Source organism: Macadamia integrifolia, unplaced genomic scaffold, assembly GCF_013358625.1.
Source record: "Macadamia integrifolia cultivar HAES 741 unplaced genomic scaffold, SCU_Mint_v3 scaffold1988, whole genome shotgun sequence".
In the NCBI taxonomy this organism is placed as follows: Eukaryota; Viridiplantae; Streptophyta; class Magnoliopsida; order Proteales; family Proteaceae; genus Macadamia; species Macadamia integrifolia.
In genome coordinates this window covers 81,034-105,051 of record NW_024868453.1, presented here as the reverse complement: position 1 = coordinate 105,051, position 24,018 = coordinate 81,034, and the positions used below count along the sequence as shown (strand labels likewise).

Here is a 24,018-nt window from a genome sequence, read left to right as displayed (position 1 = left end):
CTTTCTTTACCCTCTCAAATCTTGTACTCAGGGAACTTGAGTTTCAGCACATCCTATCAAATTCATGACAGAAACTTTTGTGATGTAACACTGAAAGATCAGTCGAGACTTCCACAAAGAATCACCTTGGCCTGGGAGACCCTTACACCCACGAAGGTTATCACCCATAACCAGATAAATGTCTACGTAATACTTAAACCTTGGATGAATTCCTAGGAGGAAATCTCTTGTTATAATGACAGAGAATTGACTCACTTAAGATTGAGAGATGTCCTGTTCAATATATTTGAAAGCTTTCTAATAATTTGGAAAACCCATAAACCAGAACTCAAATTTATCCACAGTAACAACTTGTATGTACTTCTGGTTTGGATCTTTCACATTTTCACTTTGGTTGGCTCCCTTCATCTTCTGTAATGGAATCATGACCTGTATAAGATAATAAGAATGTGTTGAGTGAATATTTAATACGAACATCTGAAGAAAAGAGTGGGTGTAGAGAGAGATTTTCAGGAAATTTTAAGTTCTGGAATTTCTATCCTGAATTTACCTTGGATGGTGTTCTAATCGACTCTTCTGTTGGCAGAGTGAATCTAAGAGATCTCTCACTGCAGAAAGCAACATTTTCAGTGGAGATGAAGAGGATCCCTCCAATAGGACCAGATGTTGTTGACAAATAACGTTGGAAAGCATTCAATAGCTTCTCTCCTTCTCTAACATTGAAGATCTGCTTGAATTACTTCTCAACACCACCTTTTTGAAGAATTCTGGCACCCAACCTCAACTTCTCCTTCGCAGTTGTAGATACCTTGGGCCCCAATCTAACTGTAACATCCAACAATATGGAACAATATTCAAATACTGTTCACTATTCTAACCAAAGACAATAGTAGTTTAGAGAAGTAATAAAAAGGGAACAAGAAAGAGATTATTCAACATAACAAGATGATATTTACCGTGCTGACGAATTCCATGTGTGAAACTATTAGCCTTTTTTCCCAGCTTCTTGATCCATTCTTTCGGTGTGTCAACTCTGTCTGCATTGTCAAAGTTAAACCATTAATTCATAGCTTAAAGATTTAAAATATGTTGTTATAGCTAATAGTTTAGCAAATTAGTTTTTGAATATTTGCAATACATAACAGAGAGAGAGAGAGAGAGAGAGAGAGAGAGAGAGAGAGAGAGAGAGAGAGAGAGAGAGAGAGAGAGAGAGAGAGAGAGATTACATTGTTTGGATCTGGGAGATTCCTTTGAAGGAGTGGAAATAGAATATGGGCTGGCAGTAGTATGCTTCTCTTCTGGTTTTTCAACTGAATAAGATACTGAGCACACTGGAATTCCAATGACATGATCTGGAAATTGGTTCTTCATATTGAACGAACACAGATTCAATCTGCTCACGCTTCCTATTTGAAAAGCTTCGTTTTTCTTATCATAGACTACAAGACCCAAATGTTCTCCACGGCCAGAGAAGAAGATGGATGGCTTTCCCCGGTGGAGCAAAACTTTGATTTTGGTAGTATATATAAAGGAACAGAGTTGGGTGGTAAATCACAATATCCTGTGACCAAGTCATCTATGGCTCATCAACAGCAATAGAGACAGAGATTTGGATAAAGAAAGAAAAAGGAAAAGGTAGCATTAAATGTTATGTCTGATGGTCATAGGTGGGGGAGAGAAGGTATATGTGGCCATATAAATAAAAAGTAATAATTGTTAAAGCATTTGAGGACCCAATCAAATGAAATCATAACCTGGGTCCTGGGCAGTAGGTACACACAAAACTTAAAACAATAAACTAAAGTAGATTGTGGAATGTGATTCTTATGTGAATCTAGCTATACTTTTGGAGGTGATTGTGCAATTTTTGTATGATCATACACAGGACTCTGTTCAAACTCTTTTCTCCATAGGATTGAATCTTTGGACTTGAATAAATCATTGGATCTTTGATGTCACAGAAAGATTATTGCTACTGCTTTAAGTTTCCAGAAGAATGACATTATCATAAATTTGAAATTCTAGTTATTTCTTTGCCAAAAGCAACCATTTTCATAGAGGTTACAACTGAACACCTATAGAAGAGGTTCCAGTATATTCAAACCCATAAGCTTAGACCCAGTTGGATCCATAGAAACAGAGGAAAATGGTCAAGGCTAGAAGTCTCAGCGATACTAGGTTGCTAAGTTTCCTGAGCATTGCAAATTTAGATAAAATATTTTCATTTTCATATTTTGCTATCCGCCACTCTGATGCAGCCATGAGATTTCATTATTTGTGCAAGCAACATTGCTTAGTGATATTATTTCTTAGGAGTTATATTTACTTGATAAAAATTACAGACCAACCCAAATCTAATGATCAGAAAGCACAACCACCTCTTTTCTAGAAAATGTCTCTTAAAGGTACAAAGATTGGAGTCAAAACCTGCTTAGAAAGAAGAGACAATAATAAAAAGCCTTCTATTAAGAACTATGCACATGTATGCTTATCTGTAAAGCATGCTTTTTTGCTTTCTTTCCTACTCATCCTGAGGTGCAAGGGAGTGGTTAGTAACAAACAAAAACCTGAAGGCTTTATTTGACAAAAAGTGGATGTGGAAAGGGAACAAGGCAGCAACCCATATTTTATGCTTTATAAAAAAGGGAAAGTATTAACACATCAGAACTGAATCAGCTCCTAACTCTGGTAAGCCAAACATGATCACATATATAGGACCTGAAACTTTATATGGTCGTTGAGAAGATTACCTACTCCTATTGATAAGTATCCTTGTAAAGTAGGACCCACAAAACATATTCTTTATGGCAGTAGTTAGGCAAATATTTAGAAAAAAAAGAATCTCAACCAGTCTAGCAAGGGATGATCAATCCATATAGGAACCAAAATGATGTATATATACTGGGTCTTGGGATGTAAATAGAAATAAATAAATAAAAATAGATATTAACAGGTAATGCTTATGCGAATTTTACTGTGATTTGGAGGTGATTATGCAATTATTATTTGACCATTTACCATAGCACAGAAAAGATCGTCTTTCCACCATTGTTACTACTTCGAAGTTTGATATTCTTATTATTTCTTGGCAAAAAGTATTAGTTTCTTAGAATTTATGATTGAAAACCCATTGAAAAGGTCCCAATATATTCAAACACCATATGCAATTAGGTCTAAAGATTTCAGTTGGTTCAACATTGACCAGAAAAAGTGGAAAATTGATAATGCCACTGAGTCAGCATTATCCATCTAGATATTATATGACGATCAATAAACACAGAGGAAAATGGTCTTCACTCCATGCAGAAAACCCATATATGTGGTCATTGATACAAGTCTCATTGATATTGGGTTGCTTAATTTATTGAGCATTGCAATTGTAATCGTTCAATACAAGAAGCTTGTAAACTATAAAGATTTAATCTTCAATGGTTAGTGTTAGAGTAAACACCAAGAAATATGAAAATAAATCAAAACAGATCCGCAGAACATGAGTTAACGAGGTTTACACACCAATATGGTGTGCTACGTCCTCGGGCTAAGACGAAGATGTTTCACTCTGTAGAAGAGAGATTACACCCAAGCAACGGTGAGAAAACTTGCCCCGAAACCCTAGCTCGAAAAACCCCCAAATTAAAATGACTTGCTCAATAAGATGATAGTACATTATATACTTAAACCTGGGTTGATCAATCGGGTTGAACCATACCACCTCCATACGAGATCAGTGCTAAGCTCCGGGGTTGGGTCGATAGATAGACCATGATTCGAAACAAAGATTTCAGGACTTAATTGTATAGATTCATTTTCCTTTCTACCCGAAAAGAAAATTGTACAGATTCATGTATGAATAACCAATGCAATAAATTGAAAAAGAGCCCAGTACGAGCCGTAAATTCAGACTTCCTATGTTCAACTCCCATTAGGCATACCTTGGGACGGGGGTGTTTAGTGCTCTTCATTACTTTCAGTGAAAGTTGAATGGTTCTCATTCAACCCTAGTATGATCCGGGCCATGAGGTTGTGGGGTCAGTATGGGCCCGTAGGACTAGTCAGGCCGAAGGTCTGGATACCTGTCGTTAGCAAAAAGTGTATATATAGTACTTCATTAGTGAGACCAATTTGTAAGTAAATCAAAATATTTAATGTGCTCTTACTATCAGCTTTCTTATATAAACATCATCATATCCATCATGTTTAATTATGTTTTAGTTATCATAGCTCAATGAGGAGATTCAACCAATGGCCTACTATTAAATGGGAGAATTTTGATACGTGCCAAATGAATGATTTTTTGTTTTAATTGTTTTTAGATTTATTATTCTTTTATAACACTTGTTAACATATTAGATTAATGATATTAGTAAATCCAAATATAGGTTGCAGATGTTCTACTGCGTATGGTTCGACACAAAGATCACAGTTCATAGCATTTCCTGCAGCCAAGGTGAGGGGTGTGGTTAATCCTTGGGTTCTTAGGAAGATCCTCAAAGAGTGGAGGTGAGCCTAGGCAAACAAATCTGGAGGGGAGAAAATGAGGAACACCTTAGCCATTGAGGTGAGAGTTGGGCCTTGAGCCACCCAAAGCTAACTCAATGTCCCCTAGATAGCCCAAGAAGTGCATGCAGATCATGGATCTGGGGTACAGGACATGTGAACTTCGCTTGAGATGTTAGCTCTACTTTCACCTGCAAAGATTCACAAAAATTAGGATTGGAGTTTATACTTGAAGCTGGGTTTGGAGCAACTTTTATGAGGTTTAAGTGGTTTCCTCAAGAACATACAGAAAGAGAAAGGCATTTGAAGGATTTGGGATTTCCTCCCTTACAATTACCATTTTCTTTGGTCTAAATGAAATGTATAAAATATAAATGTAAATAATTAATTTATCCATGTAACAATGGAAGCTAATGTTAATCAAAACATTTATTTTTAATTTACATTGTTTAATCTATACCTTTTTTGTTCCCACTTAGGGTTGGGAGAGTGCACAGTAATGTCTGGAGTAATGTTACACATACGTAGACATACATGGGATGTGTGCTAATTCAAAAGAGAGGGGGGTATTTGATTGAATTAGAGTGATATTTGGCACATGGCTAATCTAGAATATGTTTTCTCTATCAAATGGTTGAAATATACTTATCATCTGTCCATAAATGTTTTGTGAAATTTGAAAAAATAACAGACCTTTCTAATAATAAGAATTCACCTAATTAATATCATTAGGATAAAAATCAATGCATAAAACCCCTTAATAAAATTGGAGAATGAGTTAATTCTTCTCTATTGTGTATATTGTATTTTTGTTTGTGGTGTGGGGTGGGGTGGGGTGGGGCGCTAAACTTGCGTGTATTCTATTTACCATTGTAACAGATTTCATGGGGTTTTATTTTATAGCTATTGGATAGGATTCCTCTCCATAGAGCCCATGGACCCTAGAGTGATCTCATAGCTAGGGTGATCTCGAGATGTGTGCCTGGGTCCTCCCAGCCGTAGGATCACTCTATGATCCCTGGGCTTGATGAAAACTATAATCAAAATATTCACATTGACCGAAAATATTAGATTTTTTAGATTTTTTTCTCTTAATTTTTATGAATTTATAGATTTACTTTACGAACTGCTACATCAATCATTGGATTTGTTTTACTCCAACTCATATGATCAATTATCTTCAATTGCACTATCCCAACCATGGCCATGGCTAGAGATGATATTTAAACACTTTTACTAGAAAGAGAGCTATATATAAATAGCAATAAATTTGCATTATAGAATCAATTATATTAATCCATACATTTATGAAGATAATGCCTCATGAACATGAGCATTTGAGTGAAAGACCATGCCTTACGAGTTCAATTGCACCCATAAGAATGATACTACTAAGAAAAAGATTGATATTTTTGCATCAAAATACTGTGGTCAATAACAATTAGGATACATTTAGCTATATAAAACTAATCATTTAGCTATGTTTTAATTTGCTTCTTAAGAGATTAAACTATTTATAATAAAATTTATCAATTGAATATCCAATTCAATGAGATAAATAAAGCAACAAATTACTGGATTATTATAGGGGATGTCAATTTTCTTTTATAAGAAGTTAAGGTAGCAATACCAATTGGACACCTAATTTTCCATATGTACATATAAGTATTATATTTTTTTAGATATCTAAATTTCTGCTTTAGGCATGATTTGATTTTTTTCGAAAAAGATCAAGCTATTATTGGTTCAAATATATATGATTTTATTTTTTGAGCTGACCAATGTAAAGATTTGCAAGTTTTTTGTATAATGCTTAATTAGTGAAACCAAATTTGTAAATAAATCCAAGTATTTAATGTGTCATTTACAATTGCTCGTATAGAGATAAGAATCACTAATTGAAACCATTCGATGGTAAGATGATATCCTACCCTGATTATTCTAAGGGGCCCCCAATTTTTTTGGTATTAACTTAGTCACCACCTAAGATTTTCTTTGAGTTGCCTCTTAGATTGAAATTAAAAAAAGCTGTAGTCCTCTAGAGATGGTTCCTAAGGAGGTTTCCTTCGCAATTTTATATCTTTTATTGTCCATATGGAAAACCTAAGTACTTATTTTAATTATATAGAATATCATATTATGGTTATACCCTTATATTTTCAATATTATAAATTCTTTTTTTTTTCTGCAAAAATGATTGTGTATTAAAAAAATAAAAAAGAAAAGATATTTACAAGCTGGTTCAAAATAGACACCAAAAACTGAAAACAAAGAGGAAAGAAGGAATTCCCTCCCCACCTTCAGCATTGCCATCAGCAAAGTAAAGAATCCAACTTCTCAACTCCAACGCATCAACAAAGAAATGAAACCTTGACAAAATCAAAGCTCCAACCCGAAGCTCTTTCTCTATAGAGTGAGGAAGACTAGGGTAAGAGGAGGAGAAGCCGCTCTGAGCAGCCCACTTTGCCGAATAATCCGCAATGGGGTTAGCTTCTTTTTCACAATGCATTATTTTCTACTGAATTATAAAATCCTTAAAATATCTCTAGTGACAAAATAAAGTACTGAAAATTTTAGGACTACTGAGAGGTTGTACGAACATATATGAAAATGTGCATGATTGACTTTGAGTATAACATTTAACAATTTTCTCTCTTCTACTTAGACACTTTGAAACTTTATTTTAATTTTCATATTCTTAGAAGTCAAATATAAATTGGAGGAATGAGATCCTGCCAAATGCACCAGCCCCATCCAGTGCACATTGGACCATAGTTAACAAATTCGGATTCGGGAATTATTCGGACGGAGAATTATTCGGAATAATTCGGATGATTAATTGAAGGATTCGGTCAAAAAAGCGGTCAAAAAAGCTTATTGGGTTTTTTTTTTTAAAATAATGTTTAAATAAACCGAATAATTCGGTTTAATTCGGATTCAGTCCGAATTATTCGCGATTTATATTCAGTTTTGAAAAATTCGCGAATTTTAAAGAATTTTATTTTTAATTCGGATTCGGTCCGAATTTTTGATAAAATTAGGAAAAATTCGGTTTGGCCGAATAATTCGCGAATTATTCGGCCGAATTGATAACTCTGCATTGGACAGATGAAAAGCACTTGGGATGCATGCCCCAGTACTACCAGCTATCCGATGTACGCTGGAGGGGTTGGTGCGCCTGAGAGGTTCCAAGTTCAAAGTTGGAAAGATTGTTATAATCTGATCTAGCATTTCATATTGTTGAAATAATTTTTTTTTTACTGAGCTTTTCTCTAAACCCATTAAATTGGGTCCATAACCAATGATGAATCAAATTCTTTTACTTGTGTCTTTGAGTGGAATTTACTATAAAGTGGCAGACTTCAATGCATCACACTACTACTTTTCATGCATCTGCAGCATCAATTGAATATTATTTATGATGACTCACTCGAATGATACATTATAATTCAATTTGACTCTCATTGGGCTTATTTATTTACATGGATTCTAAATTGCATGCATAATAAATTTAAAAATTCAATCGACAAATTACAATTATGTAAATAAAATACTTTTTTTCTTTTTTTTTGGTAAGGATTAAAAGAATACCTAATTAACACCATATAAAATGAAAGAAAAAAGATATTCACTTATAAATAAATTTTGAGTAAAGTGAACTCAGTAGGAAAAAATTGATTCTAAACACATAAAATCACACACAAATAAAATAGGATGATTTCGAAAAAAAAAAATGTTTTGATAACTTGACTTGGCAGTGGAATAATTATGAGGTAGCACTTTCAATAAGAAATGGTTTGACTGAAATAGACATATAATATCTTAAAAGAAAAAGGTTAGGTAAATATTTAGAAGAAGAAATAATTTAAGAGGAAAAAATCTTCATACTTATGGACTATGACTAGATTCTAATAATGGCTTCATATCTTCTTAAACAAATTAAAACATAAATGAAATAGAGATTTAAATATCTAAGCATAATACTTAAATTTTTTTTTTTTGTATTTGCAATTTCTTAACTTGGAGATCCAATTGGTATATCTTAGCAAGAATAGATTAATTTCTTGCTAAACATATCAAAACTTACTGAAATGTAGATATAAACTCTAAAAATAACCTAAAAACTTATCTGTATTGTTCTTCCTAATTGGGAAATTCAATTGATGTCTTAACAAAAAAAGCATGATACCTGAGGTATTAGATGTATACAACTAATTGTAATTCAGTAATTTATTGGGAAAGATCCTCTCCAGTTATTGGGCCTCCCAATTCAGTAATTTACATAATTTCCTTAACTATTATTCTTAAATTAAAATAAAACATTTCTTTAAAGTACTATATATTTCCTCATCCGTTCCCACCTCCTTTTCTTTTCAATTTTTATAATTTTTGCTTTTTTTTTTTTTATACTTCATCTCTCTTTTTAGCCACATTTAACCACATTTAAAGTGGGAGGCATGACCCTTTAAAGTTTAGGCATACAAAGACCAATTTCAATTTTTATAATTTTTGTTTTTTTTTTTTATATACTTCATCTCTCTTTTTAGCCACATTTAACCACATTTAAAGTGGGAGGCATGACCCTTTAAAGTTTAGGCATACAAAGACCAATTTTAGGCATGATCCATTTAAAGTTTATTGTCATGTGCCCATTTATGGCATGCTTAGCCCAATTATAGCCCAAGCCTGACTGAGCAAATATAAAAAATACTATGCTTCTCACAATGTAAGCCCAACTAACTAAACGGATGGGCTCGGTGCAAGGAGTGAAATTGGTGAAGCCCGGTTGAACCCTACTGAGACCAATCCGTTGTCACCCCTTGGTGGTGACTCCCTGTTTCCTTAATTAACAAGAGAAAGACAAAATATTCTTTTTGAGTGAATGGGATGAAAATCCGATATTCTCACAACATGCATAAAATAGATCAACAAAGTGACCATTACTATAAATTTCAAAATAAAAGCCACATAGTCTAATAAATTACTATAAATTTCAAAATAAAAGTGACATAATCTAATAAATTTTACTCAGCCAATAATTTGAAGAAGATGTATTTCCTTGTGGGCATGGACTTTCTTTTAGAGAATCTTGTCGTGAAAACTCAATGCGTACACCTACAAAATTATGACTTTGAGTCCAAAATGCACTAAAAAGCTAGACACTCATCATATTTGTGCTACACTTCATTACTTTTCTTGTACACGGACCTCTAAACATTATAAATTACAATTTATCAATTAAATATGTTAAATTTTTAAATACATGCATTGAATTCAAAAGCGAGATTACATTAGCATGAATAAGGTGATAGAGTGCCTATATTATTAACATCGTCTATCCCAAAAAGAAGTCCCTTAATAATGATATATCTAATGATCATCACTAGGTACTTCATTCGTACAAATTCTAAAAAATTCAGGTGCCAAAATGCTTTTTGTAGGTTTTGCAGTATTGGCAATTATTAAGTCGTAGTATGGTAATCTCCCACTACTTGGTAACCACCCAAGAGTAAACTTTTCAACATTTATTGGACAAAAGTTGATGATTTATTTGACTTGGCTCTTATATCTTCTCTTTTTCTTTTCGGGGAAAAGGTTCTCTAAGCTGCTAGGTAGTTAATGCTAACATATATATGTCTTTATCTCTCCTCCGTACATATAATGATCTCGCTGCCCTTCAATGTACGATATCATTTTACCACATATCATTGGTACCTCAATGTCACTTGCTTGAAGATCCTTCTCCGTTCATTCTATTATGAAAATGTGGTAGAAGCAATATTTTGAAATCCTGCCCATATTTCGCAGCAACCTAATGAAGACTATTCACTAAAGCAGGTAAATTATTTCTCAGATTCTGGTACTTAACCAAGCTTGTTATGACTTGTCTTCTCTAATATTCCATTGACTTAACCAAGCTTGTTATGAATAATTTTGGTGGCTTGGTCACTATCAAAATTTGAATGGCAGAACAAGATTCAAGGCATTTGTCTTCTCTAATATTCCATTGACTAAACCAAGCTTGTTATGAACAATTTTGGTGGCTTGGTCACTATCAAAATTTGAATGGCAGAACAAGATTCAAGGCATGATTTGAAGACTTAGCTGTACAGATTCCTGTATGAATAACCAATGCAATAAATTGTAAAGATTTTCTACCAAAAAAAAAAAAGATTTGCTAAGATTTTGTGTATATGTATAGTACTTTATTAGTAAGACTAATTTGTAAATAAATCCAAGTATTAAATGTGCATACACCATCAGCTTTCTCATATAAATTCCATCATATCCTCTGTGTTTCATCATGTTTCGGTTTTCTGTTGATGTATCGTTTTGGCTTTTTGGTGCTATAGAAACTAGATCATAATAGCTCAATGGCGAGATTCAACCCTCTATGGCCTACTATTAGGTGGAAGAATTTTGGTAAATTCCAAATGAATGATTTTTTTTATCATTGTTTTTAGATTTATAGTTCTTTCAAAACACTTTTTAGAATATCTGATAAATTCTCTTAGTCTTTCCAGACGTAGGTTGGAGATGTTCTACTGCAAATGGTTGGACACAAAGATCACTGTTCATGGCATTTCACTCGCTGTTGATGGGAAGGTAGGGTGAGTTGTGACAAGCAAGAGGAGATAGACAATCTTTTGGAAGGTTTGTCTGAGAGTAGTCCATCTCTTGGCTCCATAGGTTTGGCAACAACAATTGCTTAACGCAGTTGGTGCAGCACCAACTGTGGTGAGCATGGTGTACAAAGCCACGCTCTTTCAGGAGGTCTCGAGTTCAAGTCTCTAGGTTATTACCTTCCTCTCCCTGGATGACCCAAGAAGAGCATGGAGATGATGGATCTAGAGTACAAAAGAAGGGTTGTCAATAGTATGGGACATGCGATTTTTGTTAGACATGTTAGCTCGTATTTGACTGCTGCTTCGCCACCCCTGAAAGAGAAGAAGACAGGATTGCTGAGGAGTCTGGTTTGCCAACCAACTGAATTCTTCAAGTGTGTTTTGGAAGTGGATGCCTAATAATCAAACATGTCCAGAGAAAGTAATTTGTCTATGTAATATCAAAAACTGATGCATGGTAGAATTATAATATCATGTGTAGGATTTGGTTGTCCTAGTGCTCCCTCTCAAACTAAGAATGGAGTGGATACTTGAAGCAGGGTTTGGAGCAACGTTTATGAGGCTTAAGTGGCTTCCTAAAGAACATGGAAAGAGAAAGGCATCTGAAGGTATCTACTGTTTGCAATTTGGGATTTTTCTCCCTTACAAAGACCATTCTCCTTCTATCTATAAGAAATGTATAAATTTAAATAATTAAGTTATCCATGTAATAATGGAAGATGATGTTTTTGAAATCAATAAATAAACTTAAACCATTTATTTTTACATTTTTTAATCTCTATACCATCTATAAGAGTATACATACATATAGACATACATGGGATGTATGTTAATACAAAAGAGGGTATTTGGTTGAATTAGACTTTGAAATTTGACACTTGGCTAAAAAACATGTCCTCTCGATTCAACAGTTTGAAGTAGACATATCATCTGTCCACGTAGCAGAATAGATGTTTTGTGACATTTGAAATAACATATCTTTATTGTGATGATGATGATAATAATTCACCTAATTAATATCATTAAGATAAAACAATCAAAGTGTAAAACCCTCAAATAAAATTGAGGAATGATTTAATTCTTCTCTATTGTGTCTATTGTATTCTATTTTTTTATTTGTAGTAATCTTACGTGTATTGTATTCACTTACCGAAACAGTTCCTATGTAGTTTCATTTAGCCTTTCGGAATCCGTTCCTAGATGGAGACCATAATCAAATATTCAAATTGTTCGAAAGTATTAGATTTCAGGGGTTTTTTTTTTTTTTTTAATCTTTATGAATTTATATATTTCAATTTACGAAGCACTAGATCAATTATTGGATTTGATTTAAAACAACACATACGATCAATTGTCTTAAATTACAATAACCCAAACATGGCCTTGGATATTTTCACGTTTCTTAATATAACCTAATAAGAATCCTAGTGGCCCCCTTGGTGGTTTCTATTTAGCCGGAGTGGATTTTGCCAAAGAAAAAGTCCTCCACAAAATAATAACCGCGGGATGGGACCAGTTCCATCTCAGGTGTTTGGCTCCAGATTGAATTAGTCATTGCCGATTCCGACGGGGATCGGATTGATTAGTATCAGGGATTGATTAAGTCTGATACGATTCGAGTTTTAAAACCATGGTAGGTATCATCTTAATTACCATTTAATGGTTTCAATTAGTGATTCATCTATAAGGGAGAAAGATTTTTTTTGTTGGAGGGGGAGAGGTGTTACGCTCAAAAAGGGGAGAAAAAAAGAATTGGCTGCGAAAATAATTTTTCCCCGTTGAAATTGCATGTGCATTACTAATTTAACTGGGATAGATAAACTTCTTCATGAATTACATCTCAAGCATCAAAACCAAAAGCCACACCCAACCTAAAGATCGTGCTGTAAAAACAGGCCTCAAAGGCAGTTGCTTCAGTTTTACAAGGACCTTATTTGATCGAAATTTAGGGTGGTCTACGATTAGCAGCAAGCAATAAGGATCAAAAACACGTGCAGATCTACAAACCAGATTTTTTCTTATGGTGAAGAATGATATCCAGATGTGTGAGGTTGATACCAAAGGAATGGTCAAAATGGTGGGGGAAGTAAATTGTTGCAGAAAGCTAGGCTTGAATATTGCCGCTAGTCAATCAAGATCAATGCTTGAGGTTCACTGGTGTAAGCCTCAAGGTACCTAGGTCAAATTGAATGTTGATACCAGCTCTATTGGAAACCCGATGTGTGCATGTGTAGGTGAGGTTCTAAGGAATAATACGGGGCAAATCCTTCTTACTTTTTCCATTTATTTGGAGATATAGTCCCAACTATGAAGCAATGATGAGATGGATTTTTCGAGCAAAGAAGGCAAATGTCACAGCCCTGTGGAAGGAGTTTGATTCAGCAGCTATGGTCATGGTGATCCAGACAAATAGTATTCCATGGCCTGTGCTTCAAAAATAGATATATGTTCACATCTTTTTAAACTCCATTGAATGTAAAGTTTTGTACTGCTATCCGGAAGCCAACCCTATTGCAGACTACTTGGTTAAGAATGCAACAAAAATAAGAAGATTAGAGGAAGACGTAGCTCTTTTGCACGATAGTACATTACTCAGAGGTTTAAAATCTCCCCAAGCTCAGTTACTGAAATAGGAACATAACAACAAGTAAACTGAAACTTCAAACAACAACTATTGTAATGCCCCGACCCCATTAACCTTGTACAATATCGCATTTTTTGGCCCATGGGCCTCAAGGCTTTAAAATACATTGTTCAATGTTAAGGAGGTTAGAGGTTGTTAACTAGCCAAACAATCTCTCTCTAGGCGATGTGGGACTAAAGTTTGAACACCCTCACCGATTTTTCAAATCCCTTGGTACTTGCCGTATTTTTAGTGGAGACACCTCACCGATTTCCCAAGCGAGTCTGGTACTTTCTGTATTCTTGAGTGTCACAGCTCTCAATCCAAATTGCCCTAAAAAGAGCAGCGAGCACCATGCTTTGACATAGTCATTGATCCAAAATTCTTTGTTACTTCTCTTGTACATGTGGACTTCTGAACATTTAAAAACTAAGATCTGTGTTACATCTTCCAATCCATTCATTGAATTCATAAGCTAGATCACATTAGAATAAGCTAATATAGTGCCTATATCATTAACATCCCTAGCACTATAAAGAGTCCCATGTTCAATAATGAAGTATCTAATGAATCATTAATTGTTACCCCCAAGGAAAAAAGAAAGAAAGATTACTAGTTACCTTTTTTTTTCCCGCTAAAAGTACCAAATTGTATTAAAGAAGAAGAAAGAAAAATAAAAACATACATCAAGGAAGCTGAAGAGAAAAATCCCCACCTTTGGCATTGCCATCAAGAGGGGCGCTCAACAGCTAATTAAGAAAACCGATACTGAGGTCTAGAAGTAGCGTCCCTCACTACTTCCTCTTGAATATGATATGGCAGTCTTGGATTACTTTATGAAATGCCTGACTTTGCTATTGACTTTGCAAAGTAATCAACCACCATATTAGCTTCTCTAAAACAGTGAGTTACCTTCCATTGAATGGAGTACTCTAATCATTCAATTTCTGAAACAAATGAAAAATCCGAAATATTTTCGTTGGTTCTTGTAGTATTGACAATTATTATGTCACTGTAATAATTAACATACGTACAATGCTTGCATAGTAATCTCCTACTAGATTGAAAAGATCCAACATTAAATAACTTCTCAACATGTATTGGACGAAAGTTAATGATTTTTATTCGACATGGCTTTTATATCTTTGACTTTTCTTCTTAGGGAAAAGGTTCTCTGAGCCGATAGGGTAGAGTATGCTAAGACATCTATGTCTATCTCTGTCCTCTTCGCACATAATGACCTCACTGCCCACTGCCCTCTGTCCTCTTCACACATAATGACCTCACTGCCCTTTAATATACAACATCATTTATCGCATATTATTATTGTGCTCCTCCATGCCACTTGCTCAAAGAAAACTCTCATTTTTTTCTATTATACACATGCGATAGGGCAATGTTTTGAGACCGGCCCATATTTCAAATTCAACATAGTGAAAACCGTTCACCAAAACTGTCACTCAGAAAAACTTATCTTCTCTAACATTCCATTGACTCAATCTGTTCAAGCTTGTTATGAACAATTTTGGTGGCTTGTTGGCTTAATTGGCTCATTGGTTGAATTGGAGAAGGAAAAACATATTGAAAGATAGACCATGATTCAAAACAAGATTTCAAGGCTTAATTTTACAGATTCATTTCCCTTTGTACCCAAAAAGAAAATTGTAAAGATTCATGTATGAATAACTAATGCAATAAATTGAAAATATTTGTTAAGATTTTGTGTATATATATAATACTTCATTAGTGAGACCAATTTGTAAGTAAATCAAAGAATTTGATGTGGTTTTAATATCAGCTTCTTATATAAACTCATCATATCGTTCATGTTTCATCATGTATTGGTTACAATAGCTCAATGGGGAGATTCAACCAATGGCCTATTATTAAATGAGAGAATTTTGGTACGTGCCAAATGAATGATTTTTGTTTTCATTGTTTTTAGATTTATTGATCTTTTATTAATGCTCTTAGTCAATCCAAATGTAGGTTGGAGATGTTCTACTGCGTATGGTTTAACACAAAGATCATTGTTCATGGCATTTCCTGCAGCCAAGGTGAGGGGTATGGTTAATCCTTGGGGACTTAAGGAAGGTCCTCAAAGGGTGGAGGTGAACCTAGGCAAACAAATCTGGAAGGGAGAAATGCGGAACACCTTAGCCATTGAGGTGAGAGTTGGGTCTTGAGCCACCCAAAGCTAACTCAATGTCCCTTAGATACCCCAAGAAGAGCACGGAGATTTTAGCTCTACTTTCACCTGCAAAGATTCACAAAAATTTGGATTGGAGTTTGTACTTGAAGCTGGGTTCTTTGATGTGGCTTAAGTGGCTTCCTCAAGAACATACGGAAAGAGAACGACACTTGAAAGATTTGGGATTTCCTAGTTATCCATGTAACAATTGAAGCTAATATTTCCCAAAAGCACAACGTAAATCTAAGCATTTATTTTTAATTTACATTTTTAATCTGTATCGTTTGTTCCCACTCAGGGTTAGGAGAGTGCACAGAAATGTTTAGAATAATGGTACACATACATAGATATACATGTGATTTGTGCTATTACAAAAAGGGGGTATTTTATTGAATTAAACTGAAATTTGACACGTGACTAATCTAGAACATGTCCTCTCTATCAAATGGTTGAAATATATTTATCATCCATCCATGTAGAGGAATGTATGTTTTGTGACATTTGAAAAAATAACAGACCTATCTAATAATAATAATTCACCTAATTATATCATTAAGATAAAAATCAATGCATAGATTCCATGAATCAATTGAATTAATCCATGCATTTATGAAGATAATGCCTCTTAAACATAGACTTTTGAGTGAAAGACCATGTCATAAGCGTTCAATTACACCCATAAGAATGATACTACTAAGAAAAAACGATTGATATTTTGTATCAAAATATTATGGTCAATAAGAATTAGGTTACATTTAGCTATAAGAACCTAATAATTTAAATATGTTTTAATTTTCTTCTTAAGAGATTAAACTATTTTTAAAAAAATTTACCAATTGAATTTCCTAATCAGTGAGATAAATAAAGCAACAAATTATTGGATTATTACAGGGATGTCAATTTTGTTTTTTAAGAAGTTAAGGTAGCAATACCAATTGGATACCTAATTTTCCATATGTAAATAAAATATTTAATTACTTTAGATATTTAAATTTCTGCTTTAGGTACGATTTGATTTCTGTTGAAAAAAAATCAAGATTATTATTGTTAGGAGTTTGAATATATATGATTTTATTTTGAGTCAATCAATGCAAAGATTTTTGTATAATGCTTAATTAGATGAAACCAAATTTATAAATAAATCCAAGCGTTTAATGCGACCTTTACAATTGCTATTATAGAGAAAAGAATTAGTAACTGAAACCATCAGATGGTAAGATGATACCCAACCTGGGTTATTCTAAGGTGCTCACAATTTTTTTGGTATTAAGAAAAGTTAGTCACCACCTTAGATTTTCTTTGAGTTACCTCTTAGATCGAAATTAAAATAGTTGTAATCCTCTAGAGATGGTTCCTAGGGAGGTCTCCTTAGAAGTTTCATATCTTTTACTGTCCACATGAAAATCTAAGTCCTTATTTCAATATATAGAATACCATATTATGGTTGTAACCTTATATTTTCAACATTATAATTTTTTTTTCCACTAAAAAGTTTATGTACATTAAAAAAAGAAAATGGAAAAGAGATTTACAAGTTGGGTCTAAATAGACTCCAGAAACTCAAAACAAAGAGAGAAGAAGGAATTCCCTCCCAAGCTTCGACATTGCCACCAATAGGGTTGAGAACCCAAACTTCTCAACTCCAACGCATCAAAAGAAATGAAACCTTGACAAACTTAGAGCTTCAACCCGAAGCTTTTCTTCTATAGGGTCAAGAAAGCTAGGAAAGAAAAGGAGAGGCCGCTCCGAGCAGCCCACTTTGTCAAGTAATTCGTAATGGGGTTAGCTTCTCTGAAATAATGTGTTATTTTCCACTGAATTGTAAAATCCTTAATTTATCTCAAGTAACAAAATAAAGTACTAAAATTTTAGGACTACTAAGAGGTTGTAGGACATATATGGAGATGTAGAAGATTGAATTTGAGTATAAAATTTAGCAAATTTCTCTCTTCTACTCAAACACATTGAAACTTTATTTTAATTTTCATATTCTTAAAAGGCAGATATAAATTGGAGGAACGAGATCCTCTCAAGTGCACTAGCCCTCTCCATTGCATATTGGACAACTGAGAAGCACTTGGGATGCATGTCCCGGTGCTACCAGCCGTCCGATGGGCGCTGGATGGGTTGGTACACTTGAGAGGATCCAGGTTCTAAGTTGGAAGGATTTTTATAATCTAATCTAGCATTATATATTGTTGAAATGGGGGTTTTTACTCTTTTCTCTAAATCCAATAAATTGGTTCTATATCCAAAGATGAATCAAATTCTTTAACTCGTGCTTTTGAGTGGGATCAACTATAGAGTGGTAGATTTCAATGCATCACACTACTACATCACATGCATTCGTGGCATCAATTGAATGTTATTTATGATGACTCAATCGAAAAATTATAGTTACATATAAATACTTAAAAAATACCCATTTTTTTCTTTTTATAACAATTAAAAAAATAGAAAATGGTATTTACTTATACAAAAGTGAATTCGATGGGAAAAAATGATTCTAAACACATAAAATCACACAAAAATCACATGCCATCTATAATTATTACTATGATAAGAACAAATAGGATGATCTAAGAAAAGAAGAAGTTTTTGATAACTTGACTTGGCACTAAAATAATTACAAGGGGTCACTTTCAATAAGGAATGGTTTCATTTGAAATGGACATATAATGTATTAAAAGGAAAAAGGTTAGATGAATATTTAGAAGAATAAATAGTTCAATAAGAAGAAACATCCAAACTTAGGGACTATGACTAGATTCCAATACTGGCTTCATATCTTCTTAAGCAAATCAAATCATACATGAAATAGAGATTTAGATATCTAAACATAACACTGATTTTTTTTACTTGCAATTTGTTGACCTGGAGTCCAATTGGTATATCTTAGCAAGAATAGGTTAATTTCTTGCAAAACATATCAAAACTTACTGAAATATAGATATAAACTCTAAAAATAACGTAAGAATTCATCTATATCATTTTCCTAATTAGGAGATCCAATTGAAGACTCTTACCTATCAAAAATAGCATGATACTTGAGGTATCAGATGTATACAACTAATTGTAGTTCAATAGTTTACTAGAAAAAAGATCTTGAAAAAAGATCCTCTTCAATTATTGGGCCGCCCAATTTAGTAATTCACTTACAAAAATAGCATGATACTTGAGGTATCAGATGTATACAACTAATTGTAATTCAATAGTTTACTAGAAAAAAGATCCTCTTCAATTATTGGGCTGCCCAATTTAGTAATTCTCTTAACTTCCTTATCCAAGGAAGAGCTTCATTGGGAAGACACTCAAGTCTCTGACGAGGTGACCCATCATATTGACGATACTGAGGAAGCACAAGATGAAGAATCAAATGGCCCATCGTTTATACTAGGGGTACAAGTTTGGCCCTGACGGCCCTAACGGACCAAACCCACCCTTAGCCAGCTCTGATCCCGAACAAGTACCGATCTAAAAATTTTGACCCTGAGGGCTGGCCCGACCCTAAAATTTTTGACCATGAGTCAGGGTTAGGGTGGGTAAGGGTTGATGTCTTTGGCCTTCCCAGCCCGCCCTGAACCCAGCCCTAATTTTTTACCCTGACTTTTGGCCGGCCCGGCCTTGCCCTAATTTTTGCCCTTGATGTTGACCCTGATTGTGACCCTGATGTTAACCCTGAATTTAACCTAATTTTATATATTGTTTGACATTGAGTCATTGATACCTCAAAACTCCTAATATATCTTCTCATCGATCTCTCTTGCTTTTTTTACTAAAAAAAAATATCTTTCTTGCTTTTTTTACCAAGAAATTTGTAACTTCATATATAAATATATATATATATATATATATATTATATCCTCTTTATTATGACTATTTTTTATTTTTAAGTTATTTCATATTTTGCAGGGTCAGGATCAGGGTCAGGGTCAGGGTCAGGATATACCCAGCCCTTGATGGCAAACCAAGGTCAGGGTCATCCAGGCCCGACCTTGAAAAATCAGGGCCAATCAGGGTGGGTAAGAGTTGGGCTGAACCTTGAAGGTTAGGGCCAGGGTTGAAGTTTTGAGGCCCTGAGTCAGGGTTAGGGAGGGTTTGGGCCCAGTTAAGGGGATTCATGGTTGGATTAGGACTTTAAGAAATCCAACCCAACCCGGCCTGTTGCACCCCTAGTTTATACTGGACGGAGCCACCGTATAAGATTTGCCCCGTACTACCTTCGCACCAAGGAATGGAAAAGCTTTTGAGGTGTGGTCTATTGGACCTTGTATTTTCTTTTTCTTGTCTCATATAAGGATGGTATAATGCCTTTAGTTTCTTGCTAATTTGGCTTGTAACCAACCTTGTGGCTGTTTTTCCTCTATTTCTTTTTAGTAATAATGATCTTTTAGCAAAAAAAAAAAAAAGGTGGGTGTGATGGTGAAGAAATAGGTAACTAAGTCAAATACAAATAAATGCTTTTTTTTTTTTTTTTACTTTTTTACTTTATCTCTCTTTTTAGCCACATTTAACCACATTTAATGTTGGGCTGCAAGGCATGACCCTTTAAAGTTTCAGCATAGAGAGACCAATTTTAGGCATAACCCGTTTAAAATTAAATAGTCATGTAGCCCATTTAAGGCATGCTTAGCCCGATTATAACCCAAGCCCTATCAAGCAAATATCAAAAAATATTATGCCCCTCACAATGTAAGCCTGATTAATTAAATGGGTGGGCTTGGTGCAAGGAGTGAAATTGATGAACCCCGGTTGAGCCCAACCGAATCAATCCGTTAATACCCCTAGGCGGTGACTCCCTATGTCCTTCTTTCCTAAGTGAAGGTTAAAATATTCCTTTTGAGTGCATTGGATGAAAATCCGATATTCTCACAACATGCATAAAATTGGTCAATGAAGTGACCATTACTATAAATTTCAAAATAAAAGCGACATAGTCTATTAAATTTTACTTAGCCAATAATTTGAAGACGATGTATTGCCTTGTGGGCATGGACTTTCTTTTAGAGGATCTTGTCCAGAAAACCCAATATGTACACCTACAAAATCATGACTTTGAGTCCAAAAATGCACCAAAAAGTGAGGCACTCACCATGGTTGTGCTATACTTCATTACTTTTCTTATACACTTGGACCTCCGAACACTTCTAAACTGTGATTTTTTAATTAATTATGTTACATTTTCAAATCAACGCATTGAATTCAAAAGCGAGATGATAGTGGCATGAATAAGCTGATAGAGTGCCTATATTATTAACATCCCCCATCCAAAAAAGTCCCTTGTTCAATAATGATGTATCTAATGATCATTACTAGGTACTCCACTCACACAAAAAAAAAAAAAAAAAAAAGGCGCTGAAATGTTTTTTGTACGTTTTGTAGTGGTGGCAATTATTAAGTCGTAGTAATAACTAACATACATAAAATGCTTGCATAGTAATCTCCTACTAATTGGTAACGACCCAAGAATGACTTCTCAATATTTATTGGACAAAAGTCAATGATTTATTCAACATGGCTTTTATATCTTCTATTTTGTTTTTTTTCAGGGAAAACGTTCTCTAAACTGATAGGTAGTTAATGCTAACATATATATATATATATATATATATATATATCTTTATCTCTCCTCTTTACATTTAATGATCTCTCTGCTGTTCAATAGACGATATCATTTTACCGCACATCATTGGTGCATGCCTCAATGCCACTTGCTCGGAGATCCCTCTCCCTGCATTCTATTATGCAAATGTAGTAGAGGCAATATTTTGAGACCCTGCCCATATTTGATAGGAACCTAATGAAAATGGTTCACTAAAACAAGTAAATCTCTTAGATTCTAGTCACTTGTGGTCTCTAGCATTCAATTGACTTAACCAAGCTTGTTATGAACAATTTTGGTGGCTTGGTCACCATCAAAATTTGAATGGCAGAATAAGAGTCAAAACATGATTTGAAGACTTAGCTGTACACATTCCTGTATGAATAACCAATGCAATAAATTAAAAAGATTTTCTACCAAAAAAGAAAAGAAAAAGATTTGTTAAGATTTTGTATATATATAGTACTTTATTAGTAAGACCAATTTTTCAATAAATCGAAGTGTTAAATGTGCATATACTATTAGCTTTCTTATATAAACCCCATCATATTCTCTACGTTTTATCATGTTTTGGTTTTCTGTTGATGTATCATTTTGGCTTTTTGGCCCTATAGAAACTAGATCATTGCTCAATGGCGAGATTCAACTCACTATGGCCTACTATAAGGTGGAAGAATTTTGGTGGGTCCCAAATCAATGATTTTTGTAATCATTGTTTTTAGATTTATAGTTGTTTCAAAAGACTGTTTAGAATATCTGATAAATTGTCATTCTAGATGTAGGTTGGAGATATTCTACTGCATATGGATGGACGCAAAGATCACTGTTCATGGCATTTCACTCGCTGTTGATGGGAAGGTGATGATCCATTACGAATCATGTGCTCCATGTTTAGCCAGAGATATGGCCACAAGGAAAAGGAGACAGACAGTCTTTTGAATGGTTTGTCTGCGGACAGTCCATCTCTTGGCTTCAATATGCTTGGCAACAACAATTGCCTTAGTGGAGTGTGGTGAGCGTGGTGCACAAAGCCCACGCTTACCAGGAGGTCTTGAATTCGAGTCTCTATGTTATTACCTTCCTTTCCTTGAATGACGCAAGAAGAGCATGGGGATGACGGATCTAGAGTAAAAAAGAAGGCTTATCAATAGTAAGGGACATGCGATCTTCGTTAGAGATGTTAGCTCTTCTTTGATTGCTGCTTTGCCACCCCTGAAAGAGAAGAAGACGGTATTTCTCCGAGAAGTCTGGTTTGCTAACAAACTGAATTTTTCAAGTGTGTTTTGGAAGTGGATGTCTGATAATAAAACATGTCCAGACAAAGTAATTTGTCTATGTAATATCATAAACTGATGCGTGGTAGAATTATCATATCATGTGTAGGATATGGTTGTAATATCATAAACTAGGAATAGAGTTGGTATTTGAAGCAGGGTTTGGAGCAACATTGATGGTTTCCTAAAGAACATAGAAAGAGAAAGGCAGTACTTGAAGGTATCTACCGTTTGCAATTTGGGATTTTTCTTCCTTACAAAGACCATTCTCCTTTGGTCTAAAGGAAATGTATAAATGTAAATAATTAAATTATCCACGTAACAATGGAATATATAGGTGGCTAAAAAATATGTCTTCTCTATTCAATGGTTGGAATAGACATTTCATCTGTCTACATAGCAGAACAGATGTTCCGTGTCATTTCAAATAATAGATCTTAATTTGCAATAATAATAATAATAATTCACCAAATTAATATCATTAAGATAAAACAATCAACGTGTAAAACCCTTAAATAAAATTGAGCAATGATTTAATTCTTCTCTATTATGTCTATTGATGGAAACCATAATCAAATATTCAAATTGATGGAAAGTATTAAATTTTCTGATTCTTTTTATTTTTATGAATTTATAGATTTAATTTACGAAGTACTAGATCAATTATTGGGTTTGATTTACTCCAACACATACGATCAATTGTCTTAAATTACAATAACCCAACCGTGGCCTTGGATATTTTCATCTTTCTTAATATAATCTAATAAGAATCCCAGTGGCCCCCTTGCTGGTCTCTTTTTGGTCAAAAAAAAAAAAAAACAAAATAATGACCGTCGGATGGGGCCAGTTCCATCTCAGGTGTTCGGCTCCAGTTTGAATTCGTCATTGCCAATTCCGATGGGGGATCAGATCGGATGGTTCAAAATTTAACCCAAGAATCTAAGAAACGGCCCTTGGATTACTCACGACCAATTCTGATAGAATAGGCTGATTCACAATCTGATTCCTGATTCTTGAAACAACGGCCACAACGCCCCACCAGGAAGTAATTTTGTTTCATAAAAAAAAAAAAAAAAGAAAAAAAAAAATTGTGGACCCCATAGAAAAATCTGGTTGGGATACAGGTTCTAAATCTTGGGATATATCATAGAATGGATCAAGGCTGATGTCGATCCGATATTGATCAGGATCAAACCATATCAAAC

The 24,018-nt window shown here is 34.3% G+C and overlaps 1 pseudogene; it reads right to left on the bottom strand.

The window, feature by feature from the left end:
* Positions 1 to 6: 6 nt before the first annotated feature.
* LOC122065378 lies at positions 7 to 1,541 on the bottom strand (annotated as a pseudogene).
* Positions 1,542 to 24,018: the final 22,477 nt, after the last annotated feature.